General features: G+C 43.6%; 1 long non-coding RNA gene across 1 annotated transcript; it reads right to left on the bottom strand.

Moving 5' to 3' along the window:
- Positions 1 to 770: 770 nt before the first annotated feature.
- Positions 771 to 12,134, bottom strand: LOC116371463 (uncharacterized). The gene is made up of 4 exons (XR_004208944.1): positions 11,984 to 12,134; positions 4,044 to 4,142; positions 1,144 to 1,260; positions 771 to 820 (listed from the first exon to the last, which is right to left on the bottom strand). It is a non-coding gene; the product is annotated as an uncharacterized LOC116371463 (long non-coding RNA).
- Between the last annotated feature and the right edge of the window lie 9,163 nt (positions 12,135 to 21,297).

Here is a 21,297-nt window from a genome sequence, read left to right on the forward strand (position 1 = left end):
TGAAGAAATAACACCGAGGATATTAATATTACGTCTGTTTTAATGTCTACAGTATTGTAGGACTGTTATAAAGTTGTACATTATAATAATTTATTCTCTTAACTGACTGTATAAATGTGTAAATGTTTTCATAATGCATTACAGACTGGTGTGACTGATTATATTATTATCGGTATTATTGATGGTATTATTAATGTTCTCTCTCTCTCTCTAAATTAATCACCACAACACATCCCTGCTGCTACTTGATGAGGTCACTAGGTGTTGTGTTAAGGCTGCTACAATATCATTGAGTTACACAGCTACTTTAGCTGTACTTTAGCTACAGCTTTTAAATGTTATAAAACAGCATTCAACATGAGGCAGACAGATCTTACATTTCTCCAGTGTGTCAGCAAGCTCCTTCTGGTTCATTTTCCTCAGGATGTGCAGTGTGATCTTCAGAGCCCCCTCTCTGGCACTGCTCTCCTGCTTCTCATCTTCAGGATCCACCACTTCCTTATCCTGCTTCTGACTCTCAAAGCCTTCTGGGAGTTCTGGACTAAGAATCCTCTTGAACATCTTCAGCTCGTTCTTCACAAATGTCATAATTTTCTCTTCAAGCAACTGAAATAAATAAAGTAAATAAGTTAAGCAAGAGAATAAATGCTTTCTCATTAACACATTAATGAATGATTGACAGATCAACTTTACTTGAGGTAAACAAAAACAAATGTCCATAACAGGACCACATACACTGAATATGGAGGCCAGGTCTGTTTGATGACTCTGGGAAGACTGACCACTGAGAATCTCTGACTCTGATCTCTCCTGTTGGTTTCTGTGGACAAAACATGATATTACATCTCCTCATCCAGGGAGTACACACACACACACACACACACACACACACACACACACACACACACACACACACACACACACACACACACACACACACACACACACACACACACACACACACACACACACAGGGAGGGAATGTTGTGTTTGTTTAATATTGTTTTAGGACTATGAAAATGGATAAAAGGATGAGCCTATGGATTATGAAAACAACAACAATAAATGGGAAAATGGGAGAGGAGAAATGACTAGAGACAGTGTTGTTTAACTCAGTGACCAGGACCCATGAGTTCTTCTTACCTTTGTTCAGTAGAAAAGTCTCCCTCTCTAAAGTTTAGAGGATGTTCCATAGACCAGTCACTCTTCATGGACACACAGCTGGGAACAGGGGAGGCTGGTCTCTCCTGCTTGATTGGTCTTCAACACAACAGAGACAAACATTACATCTCTCATCTACTCTGAGCTCAGATGGGGAAACATAAGAAGAGTTTCACAAATAGAACTGACTTCCAGACGTTAGTTAACGGCGCGAGCAGTGTGTCATTTTTAATGACGAAATTAATTTGGCGTCGCGAGTGTTGTAGTCAGTCTGTCAGCCCCGCTAAAAGGCTGGTGTCGTTACTCTGCCTTCTCCGGGGGATGTTGAGGTAAATTTACTAACCGGGAGGGTTGAATTATGTAATTTATTGGAGGTCTGGAAGACGCACTCTCGAGGTTGTTTACTCACAATATCAGATATTAAGATGATTTTTATAATGAATGTAAACTGAGGTTGAGGTTCTGACTAGTGATTATTTACCCGGGGTTCAATACCTGCTATTGAGGCGCCCTGAAAATAATATTAAAAAGTTCGGTCCTTGGACACAGAGGGGTTAAACACTAAAGTTACCGTCCATCTAGTGAAGAGAGGAGAACCGGACAGAGGTAGCCAGCATCCGTCAACGAGAGAGGGAGAAGCCTCACCGGGATTTAACAGGTGGAAGAAACAACCGGGGAGCTCCATCGGTCCACAAGAAATGCAGACAGCCGGTGATGATGTAGTGGCAGCTATGGTAACTAGGATGCTGCTGGTAGAGTAGCTAGCTAGCTTACCGAGCTGTACCGACTAGCTAGGATAACTAGGCTGCTGCTGGTAGCGTAGCTAGCTAGCTTACCGAGCTGTACCGGCTAGCTAGGATAACTAGGATGCTGCTGGTAGAGTAGCTAGCTAGCTTACCGAGCTGTACCGGCTAGCTAGGATAACTAGGATGCTGCTGGTAGAGTAGCTAGCTAGCTTACCGAGCTGTACCGACTAGCTAGGATAACTAGGATGCTGCTGGTAGAGTAGCTAGCTAGCTTACCGAGCTGTACCGACTAGCTAGGATAACTAGGATGCTGCTGGTAGAGTAGCTAGCTAACTTACCGAGCTGTACCGACTAGCTAGCAGGTCTTTCGTTTCGATGATGATGAATCAGGTGAACCACAAAATGAAACAAGGATAGAGAGTGAAAAGGATCTGGCTACACTCATAATGTCCCTGACCGTAAAGAAAAAAGCAAATTGAACAATAAACTTCGGTGTTTCAACACTGTAACAAACTCCGTCGTTATTCCCCAAGATCACCTCAGTCCACTCTGCGCGTAACCGGCTTGGCGCCACACCGAACGTGGACGCGGACAGTTCTGTACGGGGACGCGGACTGTTCTGTACGGGGACGCGGACAGTTCCAGAACGCGGACATGAGCAGTGCAACACAATCAACTAAACCCAGTCTTTACAGTGGGTTACATTAATAATATTCATTTTTTATTATTATGTTAAACAAACATTTTTTTTAAAATTACAACAACATTTTGAGATCAAACATTCCGTTTTTTTATTACAATATTTTGAGATCTGGGACCATATCGCCAAAGTGTCTCAGAGTAGAAAATTGGTCGTATAAGTGCTGAGAATAAAGACATTTTACACTTATGGGTATAAATTACCTCGTTACCTACCCATTACCTAAATTACCTACCCACCTAGTCGGCAGATATTTAGGACACCTCGTGAGCTGTCCTAAGTAGTTAAGAGTTAACAGCAGGTGTCTTGATAATACTATAGAATAATGCAGTGAGTCAGTGGTTCCTGTTCCATATGTAATTGCATTGCAGTAGTTAAAAATAATGTTTTTATATTTCTATGTGATCAACCCATAAATAATATAGACCTACATGCAACAGTATGTCTTGTGCTTTTGGCAATGAGTTATGTATAATAATTATGTATAACTGCATAGCATTTTGTCTTAATTTTGGCAGATTAACTCATGCTTATTTCTGAAGATTAACTCAGGTTGGAGTTGGAGCTGTGACCGAAAGGTGGCTGGTTCGAATCCCGGGCCGGGCGCTGGAAAAAACGGGCGGAATTGATCTGACCACTGGAGGGCTGCTGGGTTCACATCCTCAAAACATGAACCTTTTGTTGATCAGAACTCTAGAGGTTCTTCTTCACTGAACCCAAAAATATATATAACTTTTATTGATTTCATATTTTTTGCATTCCATTATATTAGGCAATAATTAAGAGTAGGCAAAGTGGTTTTGTCATGTAAAAATTCTATAACATGTCTTACATTGCAACGAGTACAGTCAGGGTGCCGCGGAACCCCAGCAGTACCTCCCCAGACCCCGGATTGAGAACCCCTGCAGTACCTCCACAGACCCCGGATTGAGAACCCCTGCAGTACCTCCCCAGACCCCGGATTGAGAACCCCTGCAGTACCTCCACAGACCCCAGATTGAGAACCCCTGCAGTACCTCCACAGATCCCGGATTGAGAACCCCTGCAGTACCACCACAGACCCCGGATTGAGAACCCCTGCAGTACCTCCACAGACCCCGGATTGAGAACCCCTGCAGTACCTCCCCAGACCCCAGATTGAGAACCCCTGCAGTACCTCCACAGACCCCGGATTGAGAACCCCTGCAGTACCTCCACAGACCCCGGATTGAGAACCCCTGCAGTACCTCCACAGACCCCGGATTGAGAACCCCTGCAGTACCTCCACAGACCCCGGATTGAGAGCCCCTGCAGTACCTCCACAGACCCCGGATTGAGAACCCCTGATTTAGCAGATGCTCTTATCCAGAACGATTTACAGTTTGTGCATTCATCTTAAGATAGCTATTTATTTTGGAAATAAACTTAATAAATTATTCATAAAATTATCATCTTACCTCTTAGCTTTGGTGTCATGTCCCTCAGAGAGATTAATTTTAGAGGCAGGGCCCCCCTCCTCTCTCTTCCCGGAGAGACTCATTTTAGAACACTGACCCCTAAACAGAGATCCAACATGTTGGTTGTGGTTAACACAGTGACAACTAAACAGAGATCCAACATGTTGGTTGTGGTTAACACAGTGACAACTAAACAGAGATCCAACATGTTGGTTGTGGTTAACACAGTGACAACTAAACAGAGATCCAACATGTTGGTTGTGGTTAACACAGTGACAACTAAACAGAGATCCAACATGTTGGTTGTGGTTAACACAGTGACAACTAAACAGAGATCCAACATGTTGGTTGTGGTTAACACAGTGACAACTAAACAGAGATCCAACATGTTGGTTGTGGTCAACACAGTGACAACTAAACAGAGATCCAACATGTTGGTTGTGGTTAACACAGTGACAACTAAACAGAGATCCAACATGTTGGTTGTGGTTAACACAGTGACAACTAAACAGAGATCCAACATGTTGGTTGTGGTTAACACAGTGACAACTAAACAGAGATCCAACATGTTGGTTGTGGTTAACACAGTGACAACTAAACAGAGATCCAACATGTTGGTTGTGGTTAACACAGTGACAACTTATTATTGATTGTCCATTGTTGTCATTTATTCATTATCTCTTTGAAAAATAAAACATTTACTAACAGACATAGAAACAATCAGGTGATTTAATGCATCACATGAACATGTAGTTGTGACATTTCATCTCCATGGTAACTGTCAATAATAATAATAAGTCACTGTTTGTTAAGGTCGTTATAGACAGTACAACAACACAAGGCCATGTCTCACACTTATTTTTATAAATCAAAAGTGGCTTTTTATTGTCTTTCAATCTGTTATTTTCTAAATGTATCTGAGAATGTAGACAGAAGGGCTAAAACGGACATGATTGATCTGAGGGGGAAATCATTGATCCATTCAGAAAGGTTTTTTGCAACAAGTGAGAGATTTTATATTATGTAAAGTAGGCTAGGTTCTAATGTCTAGTAGTGGGTTGTTAGTGATATGTAGATGTTATATTATGTAAAGTAGACTAGGTTATAATGTATAGTAGTGGGTTGTTAGTGATATGTAGATGTTATATTATGTAAAGTAGACTAGGTTATAATGTATAGTAGTGGGTTGTTAGTGATATGTTATATTATGTAAAGTAGGCTAGGTTATAATGTATAGTAGTGGGTTGTTAGTGATATGTTATATTATGTAAAGTAGACTAGGTTATAATGTATAGTAGTCATTTGTTAGTGATATGCAGATGTTATATTATGTAAAGTAGACTAGGTTATAATGTATAGTAGTGGGTTGTTAGTGATATGTTATATTATGTAAAGTAGACTTGGTTATAATGTATAGTAGTGGGTTGTTAGTGATATGTTATGTAAAGTAGACTAGGTTATAATGTATAGTAGTGGGTTGTTAGTGATATGCAGATGTTATATGATGTAAAGTAGACTTGGTTATAATGTATAGTAGTGGGTTGTTAGTGATATGTTATATTATGTAAAGTAGACTAGGTTATAATGTATAGTAGTGGGTTGGTAGTGATATGTTATATTATGTAAAGTAGACTAGGTTATAATGTATAGTAGTGGGTTGTTAGTGATATGTTATATTATGTAAAGTAGACTTGGTTATAATGTATAGTAGTGGGTTGTTAGTGATATGTTATGTAAAGTAGACTAGGTTATAATGTATACTAGCAGTTTGTTAGTGATATGCAGATGAAAGTCTATACCTCGGCTATAGCCTACATGTCATCGATGACCAGCCTAAACCTGTTCAGATCAGTTCACATAATGTTATAGTCCTACCAGTAGCAGGACAGAGAATGTACTGTATATAACCTACATATCATAGATGACCAGTCTAAACCTGTTCAGATCAGTTCACATAATGTTATAGTCCTACCAGTAGCAGGACAGAGAATGTACTGTATATAACCTACATATCATAGATGACCAGTCTAAACCTGTTCAGATCAGTTCACATAATGTTATAGTCCTACCAGTAGCAGGACAGAGAATGTACTGTATATAACCTACATATCATAGATGACCAGTCTAAACCTGTTCAGGTCAGTTCACATAATGTTATATACCTACCAGTAGCAGGACAGGACTTTCACTGCTATGTGGATGACACACAGCTGTACATTTCAATGAAACATGGTGAAGCCCCAAAATTGCCCTCGCTAGAAGCCTGTGTTTCAGACATAAGGAAGTGGATGGCTGCAAACTTTCTACTATTAAACTCGGACAAAACAGAGATGCTTGTTCTAGGTCCCAAGAAACAAAGAGATCTTCTGTTGAATCTGACAATTAATCTTAATGGTTGTACAGTCGTCTCAAATAAAACTGTGAAGGACCTCGGCGTTACTCTGGACCCTGATCTCTCTTTTGAAGAACATATCATGACCATTTCGAGGACAGCTTTTTTCCATCTACGTAACATTGCAAAAATCAGAAACTTTCTGTCCAAAAATGATGCAGAAAAATTTATCCATGCTTTTGTCACTTCTAGGTTAGACTACTGCAATGCTCTACTTTCTGGCTACCCGGATAAAGCACTAAATAAACTTCAGTTAGTGCTAAATACGGCTGCTAGAATCCTGACTAGAACCAAAAAATGTGATCATATTACTCCAGTGCTAGCCTCTCTACACTGGCTTCCTGTCAAAGCAAGGGCTGATTTCAAGGTTTTACTGCTAATCTACAAAGCATTACATGGGCTTGCTCCTACCTATCTCTCTGATTTGGTCCTGCCGTACATACCTACACGTACGCTACGGTCACATGACGCAGGCCTCCTAATTGTCCCTATAATTTCTAAGCAAACAGCTGGAGGCAGGGCTTTCTCCTATAGAGCTCCATTTTTATGGAACGGTCTGCCTACCCATGTCAGAGACGCAAACTCGGTCTCAACCTTTAAGTCTTTACTGAAGACTTATCTCTTCAGTAGGTCATATGATTGAGTGTAGTCTGGCCCAGGAGTGTGAAGGTGAACGGAAAGGCTCTGGAGCAACGAACCGCCCTTGCTGTCTCTGCCTGGCCGGTTCCCCTATTTCCACTGGGATTCTCTGCCTCTAACCCTATTACAGGGGCTGAGTCACTGGCTTACTGGGGCTCTCTCATGCCGTCCCTGGAAGGGGTGCGTCACCTGAGTGGGTTGATTCACTGTTGTGGTCATCCTGTCTGGGTTGGCGCCCCCCCCCCCTTGGGTTGTGCCGTGGCGGAGGTCTTTGTGGGCTATACTCAGCCTTGTCTCAGGATGGTAAGTTGGTGGTTGAAGTATCCCTCTAGTGGTGTGGGGGCTGTGCTTTGGCAAAGTGGGTGGGGTTATATCCTTCCTGTTTGGCCCTGTCCGGGGGTGTCCTCGGATGGGGCCACAGTGTCTCCTGACCCCTCCTGTCTCAGCCTCCAGTATTTATGCTGCAGTAGTTTGTGTCGGGGGGCTAGGGTCAGTTTGTTATATCTGGAGTACTTCTCCTGTCCTATTCGGTGTCCTGTGTGAATCTAAGTGTGCGTTCTCTAATTCTCTCCTTCTCTCTTTCTTTCTTTCTCTCGGAGGACCTGAGCCCTAGGACCATGCCCCAGGACTACCTGACATGATGACTCCTTGCTGTCCCCAGTCCACCTGGCCATCCTGCTGCTCCAGTTTCAACTGTTCTGCCTTATTATTATTCGACCATGCTGGTCATTTATGAACATTTGAACATCTTGGCCATGTTCTGTTATAATCTCCACCTGGCACAGCCAGAAGAGGACTGGCCACCCCATATAGCCTGGTTCCTCTCTAGGTTTCTTCCTAGGTTTTGGCCTTTCTAGGGAGTTTTTCCTAGCCACCGTGCTTCTACACCTGCATTGCTTGCTGTTTGGGGTTTTAGGCTGGGTTTCTGTACAGCACTTTGAGATATCAGCTGATGTACGAAGGGCTATATAAATACATTTGATTTGATTTGATTTGACAGAGAATGTACTGTATATAACCTACATATCATAGATGACCAGTCTAAACCTGTTCAGGTCAGTTCACATAATGTTATAGTCCTACCAGTAGCAGGACAGAGAATGTACTGTATATAACCTACATATCATAGATGACCAGCCTAAACCTGTTCTGGTCAGTTCACATAATGTTATAGTCCTACCAGTAACAGGACAGAGCATCTACACTATATATACAGAAGTATTTGGACACCCCTTCAAATTAGTGGATTCGGCTATTTCAGCCAGACCAGTTGCTGATAGGTGTATAAAGTCGGACAGACAGCCATGCAATCTCCATAGACAAACAATGGCAGTAGAATGGCCTTACTGAAGAGCTCAGTGACTTTCACCGTGGCACCGTCATAGGATGCCACCTTTCCAACAAAGTCAGTTCTTCAAATTCCTGCTATAGCTGCTCCGGTCAACTGTAAGTGCTGTTATTGTGAAGTGGAAACATCTAGGAGCAACAACGGCTCAACAGTGAAGTAGTAGGCCACACAAGCTCACAGAAAGGGCCAGCCAAGTGCGGAAGCACATAAAAATGGTCTGTCCTCAGTTGCAACACTCAATTCGTCAGCTTCATGAAATGGGTTTCCATGGCCAAGCAGCCGCATACAAGATAACCATGTGCAATGCCAAGCATCGGCTTGATTGGTGTAAAGATCGCCGCCATTCGACTGTGGAGCAGTGGAAACGTGTTCTTTGGAGTTATGAATCACACTTCACCATCTGGCAGTCCGACAGAAGAATCTGGGTTTGGCGGATGCCTCGAAAACGCTACCTGCCCGAATGCATAGTGCCAACTGTAAAGTTTGGTGGAGGAGGAATGATGGTCTGGGGCTGTTTTTCATGATTCGGGCCCCCTAGTTCTAGTGAAGAGAAATCTTCACGCTACAGCATAAAAATTACATTTAGGCGATTCTTTGCTTCCAACTTTGTGGCAACAGTTTGGATAAGGCCCTTTCCTGTTTCAGCATGACAATGTCCCCGTGCACAAAGCAAGGTCCATACAGAAATGGCTTCTCGAGATCGCTGTGGATGAACTTGACTGGCCTGCACAGAGCCCTGACCTCAACCAATCGAACACCTTTGGGATGAAATTGAACGCTGACTGCGAGCCAGGCCTAATCACCCAACATCAGTGCCCGACCTCCCTAATGCTCTTGTGGCTGAATGGAAGCAAGTCCCTCCAGCAATGTTCCAACATCTAGTGGAAAGCCTTCCCAGAAGAGTGGAGGCTGTTATAGCAGCAAAAGGGGGACCAACTCCATATTAATGCCTATGATTTTGGAATGAGACGTTCGACAAGCAAGTGTCTACATACTTTTGGTCATGTAGTGCTTGGTTTTAAATTATGTCTGAGTGTTGGAGTGTGACCCTGGCAGACTCACTAAACAGAGAACATCCCTGGTCATCCCTACTGCCTCTGATCTGGAGGACTCACTAAACACAAATGCTTTGTTTTTAAATGATGTCTGAGTGTTGGAGTGTGACCCTGGCTATCCATAAATTAAAATAACAAGACAATTGTGCCGTCTGGTTTCTTAATATAAGGAATGTTAAATTATTACTAGTTTACTTTTACTTTTGATACTTAATTATATTTATTAATTATTATTATTAATTATACTTATTAAGTATATTTTAGCAATTACATTTAATTTGATACCAAATTTTTTGGGGGAATTGTTAGTTAGATTACTTGTTCGTTATTACTGCATTGTCGGAACTAGAAGCACAAGCATTTCGCTACACTCGCATTAACATCTGCTAACCATGTGTATGTGACAAATAAAATTTGATTTGATTTGATTTAATTATATTTGAAACCAACTACTTTTAGACTTTTCCTGAAGTAGTATTTTACTGGGTGACTTTCACTTTTACTTGAGTCATTTTCTATTAAGGAATCTTTACTTTTACTCCAGTTTGAGAACTGAGTTCTGTTTCCACCACTGTTCTAACGTTCCATATGAGACACAGTTTCAACAGACATTCTGGAACTGAGTTCTGTTTCCACCACTGTTCTAACGTTCCATATGAGACACAGTTTCAACAGACATTCTGGAACTGAGTTCTGTTTCCACCACTGTTCTAACGTTCCATATGAGACACAGTTTCAACAGACATTCTGGAACTGAGTTCTGTTTCCACCACTGTTCTAACGTTCCATATGAGACACAGTTTCAACAGACATTCTGGAACTGCGTTCTGTTTCCACCACTGTTCTAACGTTCCATATGAGACACAGTTTCAACAGACATTCTGGAACTGCGTTCTGTTTCCACCACTGTTCTAACGTTCCATATGAGACACAGTTTCAACAGACATTCTGGAACTGAGTTCTGTTTCCACCACTGTTCTAACGTTCCATATGAGACACAGTTTCAACAGACATTCTGGAACTGAGTTCTGTTTCCACCACTGTTCTAACGTTCCATATGAGACACAGTTTCAACAGACATTCTGGAACTGAGTTCTGTTTCCACCACTGTTCTAACGTTCCATATGAGACACAGTTTCAACAGACATTCTGGAACTGAGTTCTGTTTCCACCACTGTTCTAACGTTTCATATGAGACACAGTTTCAACAGAAATTCTGGAACTGCGTTCTGTTTCCACCACTGTTCTAACGTTCCATATGAGACAGTTTCAACAGACATTCTGGAACTGAGTTCTGTTTCCACCACTGTTCTAACGTTCCATATGAGACACAGTTTCAACAGACATTCTGGAACTGAGTTCTGCTTCCACCACTGTTCTAATGTTCCATATGAGACACAGTTTCAACAGACATTCTGGAACTGAGTTCTGTTTCCACCACTGTTCTAACGTTCCATATGAGACACAGTTTCAACAGACATTCTGGAACTGCGTTCTGTTTCCACCACTGTTCTAACGTTCCATATGAGACACAGTTTCAACAGACATTCTGGAACTGAGTTCTGTTTCCACCACTGTTCTAACGTTCCATATGAGACACAGTTTCAACAGAAATTCTGGAACTGCGTTCTGTTTCCACCACTGTTCTAACGTTCCATATGAGACAGTTTCAACAGACATTCTGGAACTGAGTTCTGTTTCCACCACTGTTCTAACGTTCCATATGAGACACAGTTTCAACAGACATTCTGGAACTGAGTTCTGCTTCCACCACTGTTCTAACGTTCCATATGAGACACAGTTTCAACAGACATTCTGGAACTGAGTTCTGTTTCCACCACTGTTCTAACGTTCCATATGAGACACAGTTTCAACAGACATTCTGGAACTGCGTTCTGTTTCCACCACTGTTCTAACGTTCCATATGAGACACAGTTTCAACAAACAATTCCACTCAGCTGTAGCACCGGGCCATGCAAAACAAACTTCCCACTGTCGCAGAGACACAGAGTTCTAATCCCAGACGCGTTTCTTCAAGACATGTCTCTTACATTATTTTTGATAAACATATAATTTACCCGAAACCAAGTTTAGCTGTGTTTTTATCCTCCAAAATGTGAGTTACTGTAGGACTTTAATAATTGTAAGCAGGCCTACAAACCCAAAAGGTTTTAATTTGAGAAGGTTCATTTGTTTGCCTCAAATATGAAACTGTCTTCAAATATGTGATGATTAGTTGAATCAGGTGTGTAAGTGCTGGTAAGAACAAAAGGATGGAGAAACCCTGAGATAAACATAAAACCATATCATTGAAAAGCTCCTCCACCATCTTTACCAGACGTGTTACTGAAAACATGTAGGACTACTGATTAGTTTACACTTTGAAAACTGCTGTCTGTCAGCAACTCAGCTCAAGTAGCAGTTCTACTAACTAGTAATATCTCATTCCAGGTATTAATTATCTTATTCTGTCCATTAGAATAGATTATTGTTCAGTAATACTTACTTTATTTTTCAATAATCTCCATATAGTATTTTCTGCTCTGTCGTCTCAAAATGGATCCTGAACAAAAGAACAACTTTACTTTCTGTTTCAGCTCAGCCGCCTCCCCACCCTGATAATAAAGTGTTATATTGGTATCTTCCACTAGATGGCAGTAAACACCTGCTGTGACTAGACTTTACAACTATTGTGTTCTGTTTCATACAGGCAGTGGGAGGAGCGTTGCTCTAGGATCAGGTCCCTCCTCTCCATCTAATCTGACTCATTCTGATCTAGGATCAGCTCCACCTCTCCATGTAATCTGACTCATTCTGATCTAGGATCAGCTCCACCTCTCCATGTAATCTGATTCATTATGATCTAGGATCAGGTCCACCTTGTCCATCTAATCTGATTCATTATGATCTAGGATCAGGTCCCCCTGTCCATTACACTGTGTCCTCCATGTATATAACACATAAACACACTGTGTCCTCCATGTATAGGACACATAAACACACTGTGTCCTCCATGTATATGACACATAAACACACTGTGTCCTCCATGTATAGGACACATAAACACACTGTGTCCTCCATGTATAGGACACATAAACACACTGTGTCCTCCATGTATATGACACATAAACACACTGTGTCCTCCATGTATATGACACACTGTGTCCTCCATGTATATGACACATAAACACACTGTGGGCCATGTAATCTGATTCATTATGATTGTGTTGTCTCATGTCTCTTTATATTCATGTAGCCTGGGGGCCATGTAATCTGATTCATTATGATTGTGTTGTCTCATGTCTCTTTATATTCATGTAGCCTGGGGGCCATGTAATCTGATTCATTATGATTGTGTTGTCTCATGTCTCTTTATATTCATGTAGCCTGGGGGCCATGTAATCTGATTCATTATGATTGTTTTGTCTCATGTCTCTTTATATTCATGTAGCCTGGGGGCCATGTAATCTGATTCATTATGATTGTGTTGTCTCATGTCTCTTTATATTCATGTAGCCTGGGGGAAATGTAGCTGTATTGAAATCACCTTGTTTTATAACCTCTTTGTTTCTCAGTGGTACTTCAGTTGTCCTGACAACGCCCACTTCTTTCACACAGTAATGCTCCAGCATCCACTCAGAGATGATGCATCTAATGCATTCCTCAAATACTGCAGAGTTGTTAAGCAAGTCAATTAGCTGCTCAGTGATGATCTCTGTGTCTTGAACATATTCAGCCTCTGGCAGACTCTCTACATCGCTCATGTCATCTTCAATGGGATCAGTCCCAGTCTCAAATTCATCATGAGGGCAATTCTCATCTATGTTGGTGCTTAAAAGCTCTCTGGTTTTGGTAGATGTGTGACCGATAGAAGCTGAAACATCTATTTGTTTTCCCACACCCATTAACTCCACAGGTAGTTAGAAAATGTGGTTCATGCTGGTGATAGAGGACAATATGTGTGAGTAGTCTGGACACCGATAATGTTTGCTCGTTGCAAAGTGGACAATTGAATAGAGTTGGCATTCTTCAGAAAGATTGTGAACCTTGGAATGATGGGATGGAATCATGGAGATCATTGGTACTCAGACACTTGCAGACATCAAGGGACCAGTCTTCCACAGCCACTCTAATTCAAGTTGACACTAAAAGCAGAAGTGAAATGTATTAGTGTTGAGGCTAAAACAAAACCTATCCCACTCTCTCCAGACAACCACCTTTCCTCCTAATTAGTATTCATGGTTGTTCCATAACGAAGCATAGCTTGTCAGGAAAGGTTAAGATGTCTGTCTCTTATATTTCTTAGTTTGGGACATTTTGGGATTCTGCAGTCCCACATTTAAGTGTTGACTCAGATAATATGATGCTCCAAATGGGGCATTAAGTTCTTCTTCCATGTCGACCCAAATTGTCCTGTTAGAGTTGTAGGTAAAGAGCCTATCAGGGCAGTTATACAGTCTTCTTGATATTGTTGTTACGAATCCCTTTTGGCCCGACAGTCTAGGGGGGGGGGATGGTAATGAGCTCCGTAACATAACTCATGCAAATTATTATTGTGACAAAGTAAAAGTGTGAACGAAATAACCACGACAGCAGAAATCTACCGTCAAACTCCAGGTTTATTTATAAACACACGGTAATGGGGGGGAAGCAGGAAAAGGGGCTGAGCTGGACCCAAGGAAAGAAACAATATACAAAAACACCCCTAAGCTAGACTAGCCTACTTTAACAACAGCTAACTAACTAACCAAAAACACCCCTAAGCTAGACTAGCCTACTTTAACAACAGCTAACTAACTAACCAAAAACACCCTTAAGCTAGACTAGCCTACTTTAACAACAGCTAACTAACCAAAAACACCCCTAAGCTAGACTAGCCTACTTTAACAACAGCTAACTAACCAAAAATACAGTGGGTGGTCCACCCAGTTCTAACTAGTGTATTTAACAAAGTTCACCTACGGGTAGTGTATGCCCATGGGCGACTTGTCTTGGTTTCCCCTTTTCCCACCAGCAAACAAACACCATAACCAAAAACAATACTCACAGGTGATGACAAAGTGCTATGGAGGTGCTCAAACAAAAGAGAGGTTAAGACACAAAGCGAGAGTGAAACACAGAGACCTACAGACATGGCATTTACAGAGAGATATTGAGCTCTAAAGCAAACAACTGATGGGGTTTTTAAACCATGGGGAAGGAACTGTGATTGGGTAGGAAACAGGAGGAGGTGTGTCTTCTGATTGATGATTGGTTGTTGACTGATTGGGGAGTGATGATGTTCACCTGTGAGGGGAGGAGTGAAAAGAAACACACACAGGATACACACACAGGATACACACACACACAGGATACACACACACAGGATACACACACAGGATACACACACAGGATACTTGTATCCGTAACACAGTGTTAGCCTGTACTGGGAAGCAGCGGCCCATTGCATACTACTCTTAGAGACTTGACAGTGTGGTGAGAGGGTTGGTGTGTAAACTGCCATGTTCAAGACAATATTGATACAGTAGTAGTTAAGATGGGGAGAATTCTGACCATAATAAAGCACTGCTCTGCCTTAACAACACTATCAACAAGGCAGGTCCTACAGGCCCTAGTTTCTACCTTCCTTAACAACACTATCAACAAGGCAGGTCCTACAGGCCCTAGTTTCTACCATCTTAACAACACTATCAACAAGGCAGGTCCTACAGGCCCTAGTTTCTACCTTCTTAACAACACTATCAACAAGGCAGGTCCTACAGGCCCTAGTTTCTACCTTCCTTAACAACACTATCAACAAGGCAGGTCCTACAGGCCCTAGTTTCTACCTTCCTTAACAACACTATCAACAAGGCAGGTCCTACAGGCCCTAGTTTCTACCTTCTTAACAACACTATCAACAAGGCAGGTCCTACAGGCCCTAGTTTCTACCTTCTTAACAACACTATCAGCAAGGCAGGTCCTACAGGCCCTAGTTTCTACCTTCTAGACAGCACTATCAACAAGGCAGGTCCTACAGGCCCTAGTTTATATTAATGACATGCATGTCAATCTCTAATTGCTAAAAATGGAAGAGAGATTGACTTCCTCATTACTTTTTGCAAGAGGTATTGACAAGCTGCAGGTACCGAGGTGAAGAAGGCAGTGATTTTCCTCTCTTGTTTCTGAGTAACTTAGACACGCGGCCAAAGACAAAATGGCCATCTGAGAGTGACCAGTTTTTTGGTCCACCCTGTTCTTTTCCTGTCTTTCAAGGGTACAGCTGTGTGGAGATATGTAGAGAACAGAGGCTAGCTGGTGGAGATATGTAGAGAACAGAGACTAGCTGGTGGAGATATGTAGAGACTAGCTGGTGGAGATATGTAGAGAACAGAGGCTAGCTGGTGGAGATATGTAGAGAACAGAGGCTAGCTGGTGGAGATATGTAGAGAACAGAGGCTAGCTGGTGGAGATATGTAGAGAACAGAGACTAGCTGGAGCAGCAGCTACAATTCTATCAGCACAAAGAAGAAACCTTCCATTATCACTTGTTTGTTCGCTCTGCCCCCACCATGACCTCACACACCTGCTAAACTCTCACATAAACAAAAGAGGCTGAGACTCAACTCTTGTTTGATGGGCTTTTGACTGTTGCACCTGTTGTTTGATTATTAACCAGATCCCTTTTTGCCAATCTTTGGAGGAATCTACAGTCTCTCTCTTCCTTTCTGGTTAGAATTTCCATGACAACTTCCTGTGAAGCAACGGAGAAAGAAAAGGAGAGATTAGTCTATATGGCTCCATCTCAAATCATTCTCTATGACACCCCACAGGGCAATACTATTTACCAGAGCCACATAGTACTGTGTGTGTACTATATATGGAACGCAGACCTGAAGCTCCATCTCAAATCATTCTCTATGACACCCCACAGGGCAATACTATTTACCAGAGCCACATAGTACTGTGTGTGTACTATATATGGAACGCAGACCTGAAGCTCCATCTCAAATCATTCTCTATGACACCCCACAGAGCAATACTATTTACCAGAGCCACATAGTACTGTGTGTGTACAGTACTGGGGGGTGGGGGGGGGGGGGGGGTGACGGTGTGACGGTGTTTGGACAAAGAGGAAAAATACCCTCCTCTAACACTGGAATTACACACACATCAGCAGACAACAACGTTACTCTCCACACGCTTCCCTCTTGCTCACCTGGGATCTGTCCTGCTCTACCCACAAACCACAAGTCATCCAGCGCCATGTACAAAGATAAGATTACTAGATGAAAAAAACATTAGATGATTAGTTCTCTTCTTCCTCCTCCTCCTCCTCCTCCTCCTCCTCCTCCTCCTCCTCTTGGTTCTCCATGCAGCCTCCACAGGCAGATAGCACCCTCCAGTGGGTCTGCCAGGCTCTACCACAACATACAGCTAGGACCCCAGTTGACCCCTCTGTCTTCCTGACTGTAGTAACTAGATCACCTCTCTGTCTTCCTGACTGTAGTAACTAGATCACCTCTCTGTCTTCCTGACTGTAGTAACTAGATCACCTCTCTGTCTTCCTGACTGTAGTATCTAGATCCCCTCTCTGTCTTCCTGACTGTATTAACTAGATCACCTCTGTCTTCCTGACTGTAGTAACTAGATCACCTCTCTGTCTTCCTGACTGTAGTATCTAGATCCCCTCTCTGTCTTCCTGACTGTATTAACTAGATCACCTATCTGTCTTCCTGACTGTAGTAACTAGATCACCTATCTGTCTTCCTGACTGTATTAACTAGATCACCTCTCTGTCTTCCTGACTGTAGTAACTAGACCACCTCTCTGTCTTCCTGACTGTAGTAACTAGATCACCTCTCTGTCTTCCTGACTGTAGTAACTAGATCCCCTCTCTGTCTTCCTGACTGTATTAACTAGACCACCTCTCTGTCTTCCTGACTGTAGTAACTAGATCCCCTCTCTGTCTTCCTGACTGTAGTAACTAGATCACCTCTCTGTCTTCCTGACTGTAGTAACTAGATCACCTCTCCGTCTTCCTGACTGTAGTAACTAGATCACCTCTCTGTCTTCCTGACTGTATTAACTAGATCACCTCTGTCTTCCTGGCTGTAGTAACTAGATCACCTCTCTGTCTTCCTGACTGTAGTAACTAGACCACCTCTCTGTCTTCCTGACTGTAGTAACTAGATCCCCTCTCTGTCTTCCTGACTGTATTATCTAGATCACCTCTCTGTCTTCCTGACTGTAGTAACTAGATCACCTCTCTGTCTTCCTGACTGTAGTAACTAGATCACCTCTCCGTCTTCCTGACTGTAGTAACTAGATCACCTCTCTGTCTTCCTGACTGTATTAACTAGATCACCTCTGTCTTCCTGGCTGTAGTAACTAGATCACCTCTCTGTCTTCCTGACTGTAGTAACTAGATCTCCTCTCTGTCTTCCTGACTGTATTAACTAGATCACCTCTCTGTCTTCCTGACTGTAGTAACTAGACCACCTCTCTGTCTTCCTGACTGTATTAACTAGATCACCTCTCTGTCTTCCTGACTGTAGTAACTAGATCACCTCTCTGTCTTCCTGACTGTAGTAACTAGACCACCTCTCTGTCTTCCTGACTGTAGTAACTAGATCACCTATCTGTCTTCCTGACTGTAGTAACTAGACCACCTCTCTGTCTTCCTGACTGTAGTAACTAGACCACCTCTCTGTCTTCCTGACTGTAGTAACTAGATCACCTCTCTGTCTTCCTGACTGTAGTAACTAGATCACCTCTCTGTCTTCCTGACTGTAGTAACTAGACCACCTCTCTGTCTTCCTGACTGTAGTAACTAGACCACCTCTCTGTCTTCCTGACTGTAGTAACTAGACCACCTCTCTGTCTTCCTGACTGTAGTAACTAGATCACCTCTCTGTCTTCCTGACTGTAGTAACTAGACCACCTCTCTGTCTTCCTGACTGTATTATACTAATTATGTTTCTGCTGAGTGTACAAAAAATTAACTCACTATTGAGTTGCCCCACCCCCCTTTTGCACTCAGTCTCAATTCGTTGGGGGATGGACTCTTCAAGGTGTTGAAAGGGTTCCACAGGGATGCTGGCCCATGTTGACTCTACAAGGTGTTGAAAGCGTTCCACAGGGATGCTGGCCCATGTTGACTCTACAAGGTGTCGAAAGCGTTCCACAGGGATGCTGGCCCATGTTGACTCTACAAGGTGTTGAAAGGGTTCCACAGGGATGCTGGCCCATGTAGACTCTACAAGGTGTCGAAAGCGTTCCACAGGGATGCTGGCCCATGTTGACTCTACAAGGTGTCGAAAGCGTTCCACAGGGATGCTGGCCCATGTTGACTCTACAAGGTGTCGAAAGCGTTCCACAGGGATGCTGGCCCATGTTGACTTCAATGCTTTCCACAGTTGTGTCCAGTTGGCTAGATGTCCTTTGGGTGGTGGACCATTCTTGATACACACTGGAAACAGTTGAGTGTGAAAAACCCAGCAGCATTGCAGTTCTTGACACAAACCGATGTGCCTGGTAGACTACCATACCCCGTTCAAATCACTGAAATCTTTTGTCTTGCTCACTCACCCACTGAATGGCAACACAGACACAATCCATGTCTCAATTGTCTCAAGGCTCCAAAATCATTATTTAACCCGTCTCCTCCTCTTCATCTACACTGATGGAAGTGAATTTAGAAAGTGACACCAATAAGGGGTCAAAGCTTCCACCTGGTCAGTCTGTCATGGAAGTAGGTGTTCATAATGTTCTGTCCACTCAGTGTCTGACAGGATTGGATGTTTATTTATTTAATGATTCTAGTCATTTAGCAGACGCTCTTATTCAGAGTGACAGGAGCAATTAGGGTTAAGTGCCTTGATTAAGGGCACACCGGCAGAGGATTCGGACTCTTAACCACTAGGTTACCTGCCACCCTTTGCGTTCAATGTCAATGTTTGACTTGTTTGTGTATCAGCAAATTGACCTCGTCTCATTGCAACACTGTGTCCATGTTGCATCACACAGGAGTTTTCAAAGAACCTTTAGTCAAGGTGAGCTTCTCACCCACTCAGTCTGTCTTACCAGACTTCCTGGTCCAACTTATTAACTTAATCCTCTTATTGACCGTTGACAAGATTCAGTGGAACTCACAGGGAGGGTTGGGGCACGACTTTCAAACTTCCAAAATATTTTATTTTATTTGACTTTTTTAATTAGAACATTCAAATGTACAACAGAAAGGTTACAATTTATACCGTGACATTAAAGTGACAGTTCAGCCATTTGAAATATTTAGATATTTGTTTCCATAGCAGTCTATGGATAAGGACTCAGAGTGTCTATGGATAAGGACTCAGAGTGTCTATGGATAAGGACTCAGAGTGCCTATGGATAAGGACTCAGAGTGCCTATGGATAAGGACTCAGAGTGCCTATGGATAAGGACTCAGAGTGTCTATGGATAAGGACTCAGAGTGTCTATGGATAAGGACTCAGAGTGTCTATGGATAAGGACTCAGAGTGTCTATGGATAAGGACTCAGAGTGTCTATGGATAAGGACTCAGAGTGTCTATGGATAAGGACTCAGAGTGTCTATGGATAAGGACTCAGAGTGCCTATGGATAAGGACTCAGAGTGCCTATGGATAAGGACTCAGAGTGTCTATAGATAAGGACTCAGAGTGTCTATAGATAAGGACTCAGAGTGTCTGCAAGACCCCCCCACACACACAGGAACATTTACCCTGCACACCCCCCCCCCTCACACACAGGAACATTTACCCTGCACCCCCCCCCCCCTCACACACAGGAACATTTACCCTGCACCCCCCCCCCCTCACACACGGGAACATTTACCCTGCACCCCACCCCACCCCTCACACACAGGAACATTTACCCTGCACCCCACCCCCCCTCACACACAGGAACATTTACCCTGCACACCCCCCCCCCCTCACACACAGGAACATTTACCCTGCACACCCCCCCCCCCCTCACACACAGGAACATTCACCCTGCACCCCACCCCCCCTCACACACAGGAACATTCACCCTGCACCCCACCCCCCCTCACACACAGGAACATTTACCCTGCACCCCCCCCCCCTCACACACAGGAACATTTACCCTGCACCCCCCCCCCCACACACAGGAACATTTACCCTGCACCCCCCCCCCATCACACACAGGAACATTTACCCTGCACACCCCCCCCCCACACACACAGGAACATTTACCCTGCACCCCCCCCCCCCCTCACACACAGGAACATTTACCCTGCACACCCCCCCCCTCACACACAGGAACATTTACCCTGCACCCCCCCCCCTCACACACAGGAACATTTACCCTGCACCCCACCCCCCCTCACACACAGGAACATTTACCCTGCACCCCCCCCCCCCCCATCACACACAGGAACATTCACCCTGCACCCCCCCCCTCACACACAGGAACATTTACCCTGCACACCCCCCCCCCCCCCCTCACACACAGGAACATTTACCCTGCACCCCCCCCCCCCCCCTCACACACAGGAACATTTACCCTGCACCCCCCCCCCATCACACACAGGAACATTTACCCTGCACCCCCCCCCCCCCCCCCTCCCCCCTCACACACAGGTACATATACCCTGCACCCCCCCCCCCTCGCACAGGAACATTTACCCTGCACCCCCCCCTCACACAGGAACATTTACCCTGCACCCCCCCCCCCCCCCCCCCACCCTCACACACAGGGACATTTACCCTGCCCCCCCCCCCCCCCTCTCACACACAGGGACATTTACCCTGCACCCCCCCCCTCACACACAGGGACATTTACCCTGCACCCCCCC

This window comes from Oncorhynchus kisutch, unplaced genomic scaffold, assembly GCF_002021735.2.
Source record: "Oncorhynchus kisutch isolate 150728-3 unplaced genomic scaffold, Okis_V2 scaffold3257, whole genome shotgun sequence".
Taxonomy (NCBI): domain Eukaryota; kingdom Metazoa; phylum Chordata; class Actinopteri; order Salmoniformes; family Salmonidae; genus Oncorhynchus; species Oncorhynchus kisutch.